Consider the following 14,174-nt stretch of genomic DNA (forward strand, 5'->3'; position numbering starts at 1 on the left):
CAAAGGCAGTTGGAAGAGAGGGCCTGTGAATTGCATGCTATAGAATCTCTCTCCAGGGCGACAACACAATGGTAGTGACCTCTATGAGAAGATTACATAAGCGGTGCAGTGACTGATCGTGGCCCAATTCCACAGCAGCATCAAGATTAGGTACTTCAAGACCAGCAACATAGAAAATGTTTATATGGAAGAGATTTCTTATTTGCATGTCACCTTTTGCTTATGACACTTCTGTGTTACTGTCAAAATTGCTTTGGTAATTTTGAATATGTTTGACTCAAACAAAAACAATCTTCCTCTAGTAAAATATTCCCTATGTCATGATCTCCAGAATGAAATCATCAAATACTACTTCCGAATTTTCATCACATTCACCTAATAAAATAATTTCATCGTCATTTCCAATGAAAGAAAATATTTATTCATTAATTTAATCTTCAATTTTTAACTATTTTAAATTTTTTTTGATATTTTTGTTGCTCTAAGGTTTTTGAGTAAACATACAAATGATTAATTTTTTCCAATTTAACCAGCCACGTGCTAAAACATAATTTTCAATTATTAATGTTGATTTTCTGTTTCCACTTGGATCTACAATTGCCCATTGAAAAGGGTTTGGTAAAAAAAATACCATGTTATTTTTGTAACTTCTTTACTTGAATTCTTATTTTTAATTCCCAATCTGTCATTTATTTATATATTTTTTCTGGTATAAATGAGTAGAATTGCAATTGAGTAGTATTTCTTGTGTTCTGAAAAAAACAATATGAACAATATAAGAGAAGCTTACAAATATGTTTCACTTATTCGTTTTCATTCAACTTTTTCAACTTCGAAAGATGATAAACTTTACTGTGATGGAGAACCAACTGTTAGTCAATATAGTTTGAAAAATTTAGAAACATTTTTTTCATTCGTAAAATCGAAATATTCATATTAAAGCAGACAAAATTTAAAATAGAACTTCTATTTAAAAATCATAAAAAATTATAAATGAATTCAAAAGAAAATCATTTTGCAAGTGTTTGTGATTTCATAACCAAATTATTGAACCCAATAAAAAAACTGTTGTTAAAAATGTTCTTAAATTATTCCATTCGAATTCATTAATGTCAATTTTAATTTGGCTGAGGGAAAGTTTGTGAAACAAAATGATCATTTTCATCAAGAATGTAACAGCATTGCTTCATTTAAACCTAATTCTGAGTTTGGTATCTCAATAATTGATGAACTAAATCATCCTATAAAAATTCCAATTTTCAGTAGTATTCAAAATTTAGAAACTACTATAACTGATGAAAATGTAAACTTATTTCACTTCAATGGTGCTAATGTTACAGTCATTTCAAAAATGAATTAATGAATTTTTTCCTTAGCCAATAATGAAACATATCAAAAGTTACAAATTTTTTTAAAATCATGTTAACAAGGAAACTGAAATTAATATTAATGTTGGTGATGATTACATTGATCCTAATTTGTCTCAACTTTATATTTCTTTTGATGTTATTCAGACAAATGGAACTGAGTTTTCTGCATGTGATTGTAAAGCAAATATTAAATTAATTGATAATTATGTTTGAAAATTGTCTGATGTCATTACTTTTAGAAAGGAAATAGTATTTTATCCAGAATTAAATATCCATGTATTTCTTCTTCTACTCTTATTTATTTAACTTCTTTAGTTTTGAAGGAAGTAAATATGGAAGGATATATTCTTAATAATGGAAAAATTAAAACTAAATTAAGTTCTTTACCCATTAGAATTATTGGGTGGATTTTTAAGGATTATAAGGAATTTGTGTTTCAAGGAGATTTAACTGTTAAATTTATTTGGAGTTCTAGAAAATTTCAAGAAGATTCTATTTTTTGTTGGGCTACAGATAATAATAATTCTGATCTTTCAAAAGGAGATTAATTTTTGTTAAAAGTCTGGAAATTCGTGTACCTGTTTTTAAGTATGGACCAGAATATTCACTTGAATTAGAAAAAGAAAGACTTAAAAATCAAAAAATTCCAATTTCTTTCTTCAAAGTTCAATTGCTGGGTTACAGTGAAAAAGAAATTTTGAACTAGATATTACTAATTGCTATAATGCTACAGACTTTGATATGCCTCACTTTATTTATGTTGTTTTCCCAACTAATCGAAAGAACAATCAATTACTTGATTCTACTTTTTTTGACCATGTTAAACTATAAAGTATCTATATTAAAAATGGAAGACATAAAGTTTTTCCACAAGAATTGCAGAATCTTGATTCGCCAAATAACGTTTTGAAAGCTTATGATTCTTGTAGAGATTTTAAACGAAGAATGCAATTAAATAATGATGTAAATGTAAGTCCTTTTAATTTTATGCAGATTTATCCAATTTATGTAATTAATATGAGCAGAAGAATGAAGGTTTTTTACTAATCAAAAACAACAATGAAATTATGTGAATTCTTTAATGAGAATATTGCTTATGATACTATTCCATATGTTATTATGTGTGATAAGAAGAATTAAATAAATCAATGAATTTATTTAATGAATGAAAAATTAAGAAACGTTAATGATCTTTTCTCTTTTTGTTTTCATTTCCTTTCCAAATATTTTTGTAAAACTAGAGAAGATAAAAACTGAAAACTTTGGTTCTTGGGAAAATTAAAATGTTCTCCAAACCTTTTTCCAAACATTTTGCTCTTGTTTCATTGTTTAAATTTTTTCATTATAGATAAAAATGTGCATGAATAGTGACACTGAATATCTATTAAGTGAACTTAACTATTATGATTATGTTTGCTTAGAAGTGTTGAATAAATTATTAGAACTTAAGAAATATAAATCATATGTAACTTCAAAAGGTGAAATTTTACCTAGTAAGTTTGGGGATAAAATTTTATTATTTTTAGATGAAAAATACAGAATTACTCTTCCACATCAATAAACTAAAATCTGTAAGAATGATGATGATAAATTAGATAAACTTGTAAATTTACATTTTGTTTATTAAGGTAAAAAAGTAAATAAAGATTGGGCAATTAATGTTACTGAGTTTGAAGAAATTTTAAAATTTTGCATATTTTCGACTGAGGTCCCAAAGAAACCTGGCACAAAATGGACTGAGGACAGGAGGAGACTCTATTGAGAAAAAATTATACGACTGTGTAAGATCAGAAAGAATGCTCAAATACTGATGGTGAAACAGACAATTTTCACAGCAGAGTACAGAAAATAATTTGTTTCCCTGCTGTCAGTTTTAACAGAAAACCTGTACATAGTTTTTTAAACAAATATATAACCTATGTCTGTCTGAATTCGCCATCTGTATAACACTTACTGAACTGGCCACCTTCCAATTAATAAGTCGATAACATTTATTTTTCAAACTTTGTGACTCATTAAAACAATGTGTCAGAGTGTGCATTGTACATATTGTGGGCAACTGACTACCAACTTTGCTGTTCAGGGACACCTCACAACTTGCCCTCACTGCTCCACTTCCATGTTTCTCTCTCCTATCCTCCAATGATCCCTGCAGGTCCACTACATACCTTGTGAGACTAGTACAGTGAGAAACAAAAAAGTCTGGAAGAGAGCCTCTGGAGAAAGTAAAGCTGTGAAAGTGGTCATGAGTCACGCCTGCATAGCTCATTTGGCTGGGTAATAGCCTGCTGTAGACAATGGTACTGAGTTCGAGTCTTGGTTCTGTACATAGTTCTAATCTACTAAGAAGTTAGCTCACACTTTGCTGTAGATTGGGAATTCCCTTTGAGGACTTCAGTTCTAGCTTTCACTCATTTATTCATTCATTTCGGCCAGCTTTGGACCACATTATTTCAACTGTCTTGCTTTAGGTGTTCTGATGTTTGCCCAGTGCTCCCACATTTGTTCTTGGTGTTGCTCCTTACTCTCCTGGGTCCAAGCCTTTCCTGTTCGTAGTTTTGGCTTTTCTTGAAAACCTTGCCTCACAATAAGTTTCCCCTTGAGTGGGACACGCTCCAAGATGTTATCATGGGTGATCCCCACTTTTTAAAGCTTTTTCTCCAACTCTGTGAACCAGGCTCATTTTGTTTTCTTCTTCTGAAAGTATATCATACGATTGGTGATTCTTCCAGGGCTCATTTGGGTCATATGTCCATAAAACATAATCCTTCTTTTCCATATGGTATCAGTTATCTACTCTATATGGGAATAGAGTTCATGATTCTGACATCTTCTATATTCCTCATTCACTTTGATGGGACCTATGATCTTTCTCAAAATCTTCTTTTCCTTGGCCTCCACTTTTTCGATTAGGTCTTTTTTGTTCATTACTGACCGTTAAGAAGCGTACAAGACATGGATGGTTAACACTGCAGTAAAGCCTTAATTTTCGTATTGAACAATACTATTGTATTGTTCAGATGTTTTTGGTGAAATGGAATACCATTTCCACTTTCTTCATTCGTGATATGAAGGCATCTTTTTGGACAAGGTAGCTGTTATCCATTCTCTGAGGTATTTAAACATTTAAACTCGCTTAATTTTGCCTTGACCCTCAACAAGCTCCCTTGGCAGTGAATTTATGTTCAGTATAAACTTGGTTTTCTCAAATGAAATTTCGAGGCCAGCCTTCTGTGCTTGTACATTAAGGTCATTAATCTGTCTCTCAGCTGTTCCCAATAAATAAAAAAAACTGCAAGATCATCTGCAAAAGCGAGACAATGAATTTCAAGATTTTGTCTCTTTTAACTCAGCCTGACACCATTTTCAATTCCTTGGTTTTCCAGTTTGTTACACCACTCATGAATCACCTTCTCGAGGGCACAGTTGAAGAGCAAAGGTGAGATCCCATCTCCTTGCTTCACTCTTCTTGTTGTTTCTGTTGTGAAAATTGAAATACAAAAGCGTTAAGAAGTTATTTTGAGTTCAGAAAGTTTAGGGATACGCTTCCCCAGTGTTCCCGCAGAAAACGAGCTCTGCCACTCAGTATCCACTGTCATATTATTGACCCAAGACGCTATTCTTGAAGGTTTAATTACACTTAAATGGATTCAAAAAGGCGTATGACTCGATTTATGGTAAAACCCTGATCAGAATTCTAGAAGAACTTGGCCTATACAAGAACACCAAAGCGATAATCCAGGAATTACTAACACATTCGAGTATAGTGCTATACCGACTCATTAATGTTCTGTTACATCTTGTACATAACAATAATGCTCACGAAGGACTTCTCCCAGCATCCAACAAACATCTAGAGCACAAAATTGGGGAACTGGGATGTTTATGTGGCATCATTGTGGATCTTTAATATAACTTTAATCGAAGATGTTATGCTCTTTAGCAGGATGAATTTAAATGTGCTTACATTCCCTACATATCCATTCTGCAGAGAGTTTTTCGCTATTTGCGGGGCTGTAGCAGCGTCTAAAATAACTTACAAACGGTTGAAATCGAGATTTCACAATTGGTAATACGCATACATAGTCTCTACATATATGTGTTTAGAGCTGTCAGCGGAGGATGGTTGTGGTTTGAATGCATAACTTGCTATCTGTTCGTCAGCAAATTACATTGCTGGCGATGCGCTCTCTGTAGATACGGGGATGGAGAACTCTTAACATTTCATGAGGCCAAGTGCATTCGACACACTGTCAAATACCAAATAACTTATTACTAGGTTAAAAATACATGAAATCTACAGTTTGTAGACGTCCTGACATGGTTGTTGGGACGTACCAGAGTTGGAAGGTATAAACAAAAGTAGCGACGATTATCTGGTAAGAAATAAGAGCGTATATGTAAGGGAAAAAATATCATAGTAATAGTAGAAATGAACTCTGTACACATGTCAGCTCGCTGTTGCAGATCCCTACATGGTGGAGTGGAAGTCAGATGAATGTGTAGAACTGCGCAGACCTTGACTTTCCACCAAGTGCGTCGCTACATGAGTCTGCAGACAAGCTCTCTGATGTGTCATAGCTGCACATGGATTTGTTTCCAGACTACGAGTTTCGAATCTGCGAGTGTTACTATCCTTTTCATGATTTTCCTATCCAAAATGCATGCATGTAGATCTTCGGGAAGGGGGAATTCTTAGGATATTTTAGTGGGCTGGTGTATAGGACATGCAAATATCCTTGTATAAAATCAAACACCGCATGGGTATGGCTGCAATACGACCACAAACATACGGAAAAATATCAATGGAAATCTGAAAAACGACATAAAATCGGTAAAAATCGAGGAATACCTGATATAATTGCGACAAATTGATGGGAAATGCGCAAAATTGAGGGAAATACGACGAAATGTGTAGAATAGAGAAAAAACTTGCAAAATTACATAAACTGACCGAGAATATGTAAAATTAGAGAAAAAGTACCATGAAATTCAGGGAACTGAAATGGGTTGGGGGTACCTGGACACTCAAGATCGAGGAAAGCTTATAAATTATGCTCTGGCTGCATTCATTTTTAACCTATCCTCTGCCTATAAACGACGTACTTGAAGAAAGGCGATGTAAGTTTTACACAGAGGCGCTATATTAAAGCAGGCGAAACATATGTATCCCAATCCATAACTGTGTTCTCATACAAGCAGTCTAATATAAATATTACCGAATCACGGTTGGTTCTCACAGAAAATATTATTCGTTAAGTATTAAGGAGAAGAATCAATGCATTTATCTGATTTAAGCCATTCCCTACAGTGTTATGTAGGAGAATGGACCAATGTCACATATATCACCTTTAATAGGGTGAGGGGGTGTACTCGAGAGATGGGGTGTCAGGACGAAATTGCTATATCATACTACACATGCGCAAAACTCCCTAAAATCAAATCAGGACTTCCTTGTGCAAGAGGAATACCCCCAGAGTTATGGTGGCGCTATTGCAAACAACAATAAGTTTGTTTCATCTGCTTTGGCTAATGATCATGGCGCTTATTGCCTCATAAGAAGTTGCTGCTTCTCCGTGTGCATTTTCGGGCAGCAAGATGTGGGAGTTAAATCAATGTATCAGCGCCATCGAAAATATTCATGTCAGTTTTTCCACGCTCTGTTTCCCAGTGTGACTCAGCTGCATCCTTCAAAACCAATACTACTACCGTTAATGATAAGCATGACTGATGTGGGAAATGTGTTCGAGGGTACCAAAGCTTCTGACTTAAAAAGATGTAAAAAATCTATTAATTTCTTAAGAGAAAGAGCAGCAGTCTCCTGACTTCATTCTAGTTGGTTCATAAGCAGCTCGAGCGGTGGTTACACACTGATAATGCCTTCCTAGGTCACTGGAGTAGTGTAGAAGGAAGTAGTTTTATCATTTTAAAGTTTGTCACCATGATGATTGGGGTAAGGAACTTGCAGGGTGGTAGTACATCTGATGTTGGACAAATATACGCTGCATTAGAGTATTAAGACTACTGCATTCGGCATGACTAATACTTTAGAAACCATATGGCTTTAACAATATAGCACTTTTAGATGTAGAAGCGTGTAACCACAACAGTGTCTTTAATTGCTCTATGATCATTTCTCTCATGCCAGTACTTTCCTGGTACTGTCTCCTAACAGTGGACTAATGCTTTAGAATTGATAGCATGGTTGATTTACCTGAAATGTTTCAGACTCCATCATTCTGGAGCTGTATCATTTATGAATCACATATTTCTTCTTAACCATCTGTTATATCACCACAACACTATCATGTCTACTATACACCAATAACAGGTGCTACTGTCTTTGACATGTATGCATCTGAAGAGATCTCATGCAGTTGAATGGATGCCTTGGGTAAGACTGGTGTGGGAGGATTGGTCAAGGACAATGTGAAAGGGATCTGTCAATTTCTGGTTTTATCCTATGAATATGAGGATACTCTGTGACGTCTGTCACACAGGGCAAAATGGCCAGTCGTAATCGAAAATTATGCACTATGATCGATGTGCTGGAAAAATGTAGATAGCTTAATTACATCGGTATAGAATGCTGTCTGGTATATTTTGGTGTGTATGGCCATATTGACGTACTGCACAATCATCTATCTACACTCGCAATCTAGTATATGGTACCTGCAAAGCAATGGAGGGGTGCTTTAGCGGTGATAAGGCGTTTAGCTGGCGTTGAAATATCGGAACAACTGGTAAAATTGCTAAAATTACTCATGCTGTCAACTGCAGTGGGTATTACAGTGCATTGTCCCATATCAACGGCGACTTTCCTGTCTGATCCGTCCCCTGGTATGCTGTTGATTACCACGTAGTGATCACTAGGTTGATATGGGTGAAAGCCTTGGCGGAACATTGGATATCTGCTACTTGTTGCTGTGGAGCATGAGGTTAAATATAGCGGTCATCACCTTCAGACAGTTGTTTATTAGCATTCCTCAATGCTGCAGACTCTTCCTATTTCCATATGCTCCGATGCACTCCACATGTTTTTTTCTTTTCACCTCTGAAATAACCTTACCTCTTTTTATTTCTACTACCTTAGGCGTGTTGTGAGCATCACCTTCTGGTGTTGGTCAACAGCGGAACAGTAATCATGTATATGATTGGAAAATGAGGAGAAAACGCTCTTCAAAACAAAACTCCGAGACAGCGGCTAACCCGTTGCTGTTGAGGATGAGATTATCTGTATATACCTTCGGATAGCTGTTGGAAACGCTCTACAGTGCTGCAAACATTCCCAGTTTCCTTATGTTGCGATATCTTCCCATTTTTGTTACTGAGTAACTTTGCCTCTATGTTTTATCTCTACGAACCTATGTGTTGTTGGAGCTGCATAGTTTACACCACACCGTGTTCAGCTTTCTGTGAGAGCCACTGGATCGAAACGTGTTAATGTCGGTTAAGCACCTGGCACAGACCTTGAAGTCGTGTTAGAAAGACAAAATGTATGGCGGTGCACAAAGCTGTATTCATGCACTGTTTGGATGCATTACAGCCGATAAAACAATGTATTAAACTTCTTATGAATGAACAATACAGGAACCCTCTATCATGACTGATATTCTGTTAGATATGGTCTTCCTCCAGTGCCATTGACGCAACCTTACACAGGTCTGTGGAAGTAACTTCGACCGCTGGTCACCTGCTCCAATGGAGCGACACATGTTTGTGTAATATACTCGATGTCGACACACAAATGGTGCATCTACATCTACATCTACATTGATACTCCGCAAGCCACCCAACGGTGTGTGGCGGAGGGCACTTTACGTGCCACTGTCATTACCTCCCTTTCCTGTTCCAGTCGCATATGGTTCGCGGGAAGAACGACTGTCTGAAAGCCTCCGTGCGCGCTCTAATCTCTCTAATTTTACATTCGTGATCTCCTCGGGAGGTATAGGGGGAAGCAATATATTCGATACCTCATCCAGAAGCGCACCCTCTCGAAACCTGGACAGCAAGCTACACCGCGATGCAGAGCGCCTCTCTTGCAGAGTCTGCCACTTGAGTTTATTAAACATCTCCGTAACGCTATCACGGTTACCAAATAACCCGGTGACGAAACGCGCCGCTCTTCTTTGGATCTTTTCTATCTCCTCCGTCAACCCGACCTGGTACGGATCCCACACTGATGAGCAATACTCAAGTATAGGTCGAACGAGTGTTTTGTAAGCCACCTCCTTTGTTGATGGACTACATTTTCTAAGCACTCTCCCAATGAATCTCAACCTGGTACCCGCCTTACCAACAATTAATTTTATATGATCATTCCACTTCAAATCGTTACGTACGCATACTCCCAGATATTTTACAGAAGTAACTGCTACCAGTGTTTGTTCCGCTATCATATAATCATACAATAAAGGATCCTTCTTTCTATGTATGTTTTTCGGTATATCTCTAAAGAGAGATTCAGAAAAACGTTGTAGGAGGTTCTATTAAATGAGGAGCTGTAACTGGTTAAAGTCAGAATGCTGATAGTTTTCTCAAAACTACACCAATTTTGCTTACAAAACTAATATCAGTCTGTTATATCTGTGCTCTTGGGATCATGACTGTTTTTATTATTCTCGTCACAACTGCATGTTTAAAAATAGGTGTTACATCAAGCTCTATGTTATTTCATACTTCGTAATTTCTAATTATAAAGTAGACACAACTTGAATTATAGCTCATTTTGGAACCTACAAATGGTAGTTTCTTCCCCAACATGTGAGGAGATTGTGTGAAACGGGCCGTGATGGCCAAATTGCTTCTGAACTATAATGCAGTAATCTGCAGTATGATAGAATGTTTACAGACACAACAGTAGAGGTGAGTTACGGATAAAAAATGTCAAACGTTAGCACACAGACAGTATTTGATTTTGGTGTATCACAAGTGAGAGGGCCACAGTAACATCTAATAGGAGGTTCTATTAAAAGACAGGCCCTAACAATTTGTTGCGTAAACAAATTACATGAAGTGTTCACAATAAAGGATGGCAGCCAAAAACAGTTGCAGGATAGAATTTTTTTATTAAAATTCTTGACCAAGGCTTCGGTACATATAAATATACCTTCATCAGAAGTAAAACTTCCTGAATAGAAAGACACATTCATTAGGAAAGCCATATCAACGAAAGTGAGAAACAGAAGCTTAAATAACGGTGAAATTGCTAAAGTAATACGGGCACACAATCTTTAGTACTTACTAAAATTACATCATGCACTGGAGAATAATAAAACAATTATGCCAAAAGGCGTCGTCAGTAATTAAAATATCATCTCCATTTGTACAACATGTGTAATGGGCACAGGATCAAAGCAAACAATTTAACAATGTTACTTCGCCTATGAACTGTTGAGACACGAGTGTGAAGGCACTAAGGTAGATTGTTTCGCCGAGAGAGGGCACTTGCATGTGCCAGACTCGCGCATATTACAATCCATAAATACATACATAAGCGCATCAAAAATTATTAAAGGTTGTGTTAATTCAAACTTTGTCTTAATAAATAAAGCGTATCACGCCAATTAAAGACATTTATGTAAACTAGAAATATAGAACCAAATTTACCTGTGTCCTAGTGTCAAACGGATAAAGCTTGCACTTGGAACATCTAACGAGAGAGGGCACTACTGTAATGCGCGAGAGTCTCGCGTAACGTAGGCAGTGAAATACATACTAGCGGAACAACCAAAATGTTATAATAAAACGAAACCATCTGTCTGTATGAATAAAACATAGTAGTCATTTAACCACACATACACATTGAAATTCATAATTAACAAACATCACAATATGTAGATCCCAACAAGACAGGAAAAGCGCATTTCACCGGCATCAACAAGCAAGAAAATAACTCCTAGTCAGCCAGACTATATTACATTAAGGCAATGAGGGGTTTGAAACTGTCTAAAAAATTTTTGTTTCGAAGCTGCACCTGTTCATTAAGAACAAAACCATCTTTTAGAGACAGATGCTTGAAAATCTCTAATTCTTCGAGCAAGTCTAGTTTGTCACCTTTATCAGCTTCATGAAGCAGCTCTACGTCGTCCAGTTCACTTGGCGTGTGCTGTAAGAGCCATAGATGTTCAGCAAAGGTGGAATTATATACGTTTTCCCCATTTTTACCTAACCTGTGTTCTTTATACCTAACTTTAATGGGTCTACCTGTCTGCCCTATGTAATAGTTTGGGCAGTCGTTACAAGTAATTTTGTATACGCCAGACTTAGTGCTGAGTTCTTCTCGTGCTCCAATATTATGAATTACTCTACGTTTGAGGCTATTATTTACGGAAAAAGCAACTCTATAACCGTATTGTTTCTGTAAAAGTCTTTTAATCTTATATGAAACGTTCCCTAAAAATGGAATAGAAATAAAGTTATTACTCTCATAGTTTTTTGCCCTGTTATCTCCTAAAGTAGAAAATTTTACAGCTGTTTTTTTCTTAGCAATTTGCTCAATTAATTTAGGGTCGTATCCATTGTTAGTAGCTATTGATTTTAATAAAAATATTTCATTTTCAAAACAATTCTGTGCTAAAGGTGTGCTCACAGCGCGATGAACTGCAGAATGAAAAAAGGCGATCTTGTGAGTTTGAGGATGACAGGAATCTGCTGGAATAATATTATCAGAAAAAGTTTCTTTACGGAAAATGTCGAAGCTAATAGTGTTACCCGATAACTTAAGTTTCAAATCAAGAAAATTGAGTTCTCTCTCGTTATTTTGTATCTCTTTTGTAAATTTCATTTTCTCGTGGAAACTGTTGAAAACATGAAACAGTTGTTGTAGATCTTGGTCACAACCTTGAAATAGTATGAGTATATCATCAACATAACGAGCATAAAAAGAAATCTTATTGCCTAACGTAGGGTTGTTTTTGAAGAAATTTTCTTCTAGTGCATTCATAAAGATGTCAGAAAAGATGCCAGCTAACGGGCAACCCATGGCTAAGCCGAATGGTTGCTCATACATTTTACCATTAAACTGAAAGTAATTGTAATCTAGTACAACCTGCAGTAGTGACATAAGTTCCGACAACTGTAGCTCACTTAAAGTTTTATGTTGTCGAATGTTACCTTCAATAATCTTAAGAGTGATATCCACTGGAACATTAGTGTATAAACTTACGACGTCAAAAGAAACCAAACGAGAGGAAGAAGTGATCTCTATTGATTTTAGCTTGTTTATTACCTCAGCACTATTTTTAACAGAGTAATTGTTTTCAAAAACAAAGGCTTCTTTAATTTTAGTGTGTAAAAATCTCGCTAATTTGTGATGTGGGCTCTTTATTCCATTAACAATGGGACGAACTGGGTGTTGACTTTTGTGTACCTTAAACTGACTTCTAAGCGTAGGTGCTCTAGGGTTCATGTTAATTAAGGTTTTCTTTTGAAACTCTTTCATAAGATGTTTACTTCTTCTTAACGTATCTCTAATTTGCTTTTGTAACGTAGGGGTATGATCTTGCTCAATTTCAAATATACCATTTTCTTCGAAAAAAGCCAAAGTTTTAGCAATGTATTCACTTTTATAGGCTACAACAAGCGAATTTCCTTTGTCTGATTTAGTGATGAGAGCCTCATTATTTTTTAATTTACGGTTAATACTAGTAATAATGTTACCACCTCTCTGTTTTAAATCACTGTTTTTTACCGACTTGACCTCTCTTTCTATAATTGCGCTACATTCATGAGCTATCCTATTTTGTTGGGATTTTTCAGTTTTTACGGAGTCAAGACCAACTTTAAGGTCAACAATAAAATTATCTATCACTTTAGGATCGTTAATATCAGGCATGAAATTGTATTTAAAACCTCTCGCTAGCATGGCGCTTTCTTGAGGGGTAAAGCTTATAGAAGTTCTGTTTAGTACTCTGTCGAAAAATTGGTGTTCGCAATTGACAGTTCTTTTTCCATGAACATCATTAGATTTTGGGGTAACTTTTTCCAGTTTATGAAGTTTAAAATCATGCCTACACTGAATTTCAACCTTACGATTGTGTAACCACTCATTAACACTACGCCCAACACTGTCTACGTGAAAGTTAAAATAATCTTTAAAAGTTCTAGTAATACAGAGATACAAAGAGTAAGCTTCTTCATTTAGTTTATCTTTCTTCTTATAAAGGTCACTGATTCTGTCACTCATACTTGTTTCACCAGTTTAGCTTTAGTAGATGGAAACTTCTTACACTGTTTCACATTGATAAAAGCCTTCACATAATTCGGTGTCAAATGGCGTCTCTCACACTGTTTAGTGAAGTCAATAGCCATACCTGTTTTCAGGATTTTAAATGAGATGTCCATGTATTTCGAAACAGCCTTTGAAACCTGGGCAGGTACATATTTCAAGATTTTAAACATGGCTGCAGCAGCAACTGTTAAAATTCTTCACAATAAAGGATGGCAGCCAAAAACAGTTGCAGGATAGAATTTTTTTATTAAAATTCTTGACCAAGGTTTCGGTACATATAAATATACCTTCATCAGAAGTAAAACTTCCTGAATAGAAAGACACATTCATTAGGAAAGCCATATCAACGAAAGTGAGAAACAGAAGCTTAAATAACGGTGAAATTGCTAAAGTAATACAGGCACACAATCTTTAGTACTTACTAAAATTACATCATGCACTGGAGAATAATAAAACAATTATGCCAAAAGGCGTCGTCAGTAATTAAAATATCATCTCCATTTGTACAACATGTGTAATGGGCACAGGATCAAAGCAAACAATTTAACAATGTTACTTCGCCTATGAACTGT

Source organism: Schistocerca serialis, chromosome 6, assembly GCF_023864345.2.
Source record: "Schistocerca serialis cubense isolate TAMUIC-IGC-003099 chromosome 6, iqSchSeri2.2, whole genome shotgun sequence".
Classification (NCBI taxonomy): domain Eukaryota; kingdom Metazoa; phylum Arthropoda; class Insecta; order Orthoptera; family Acrididae; genus Schistocerca; species Schistocerca serialis.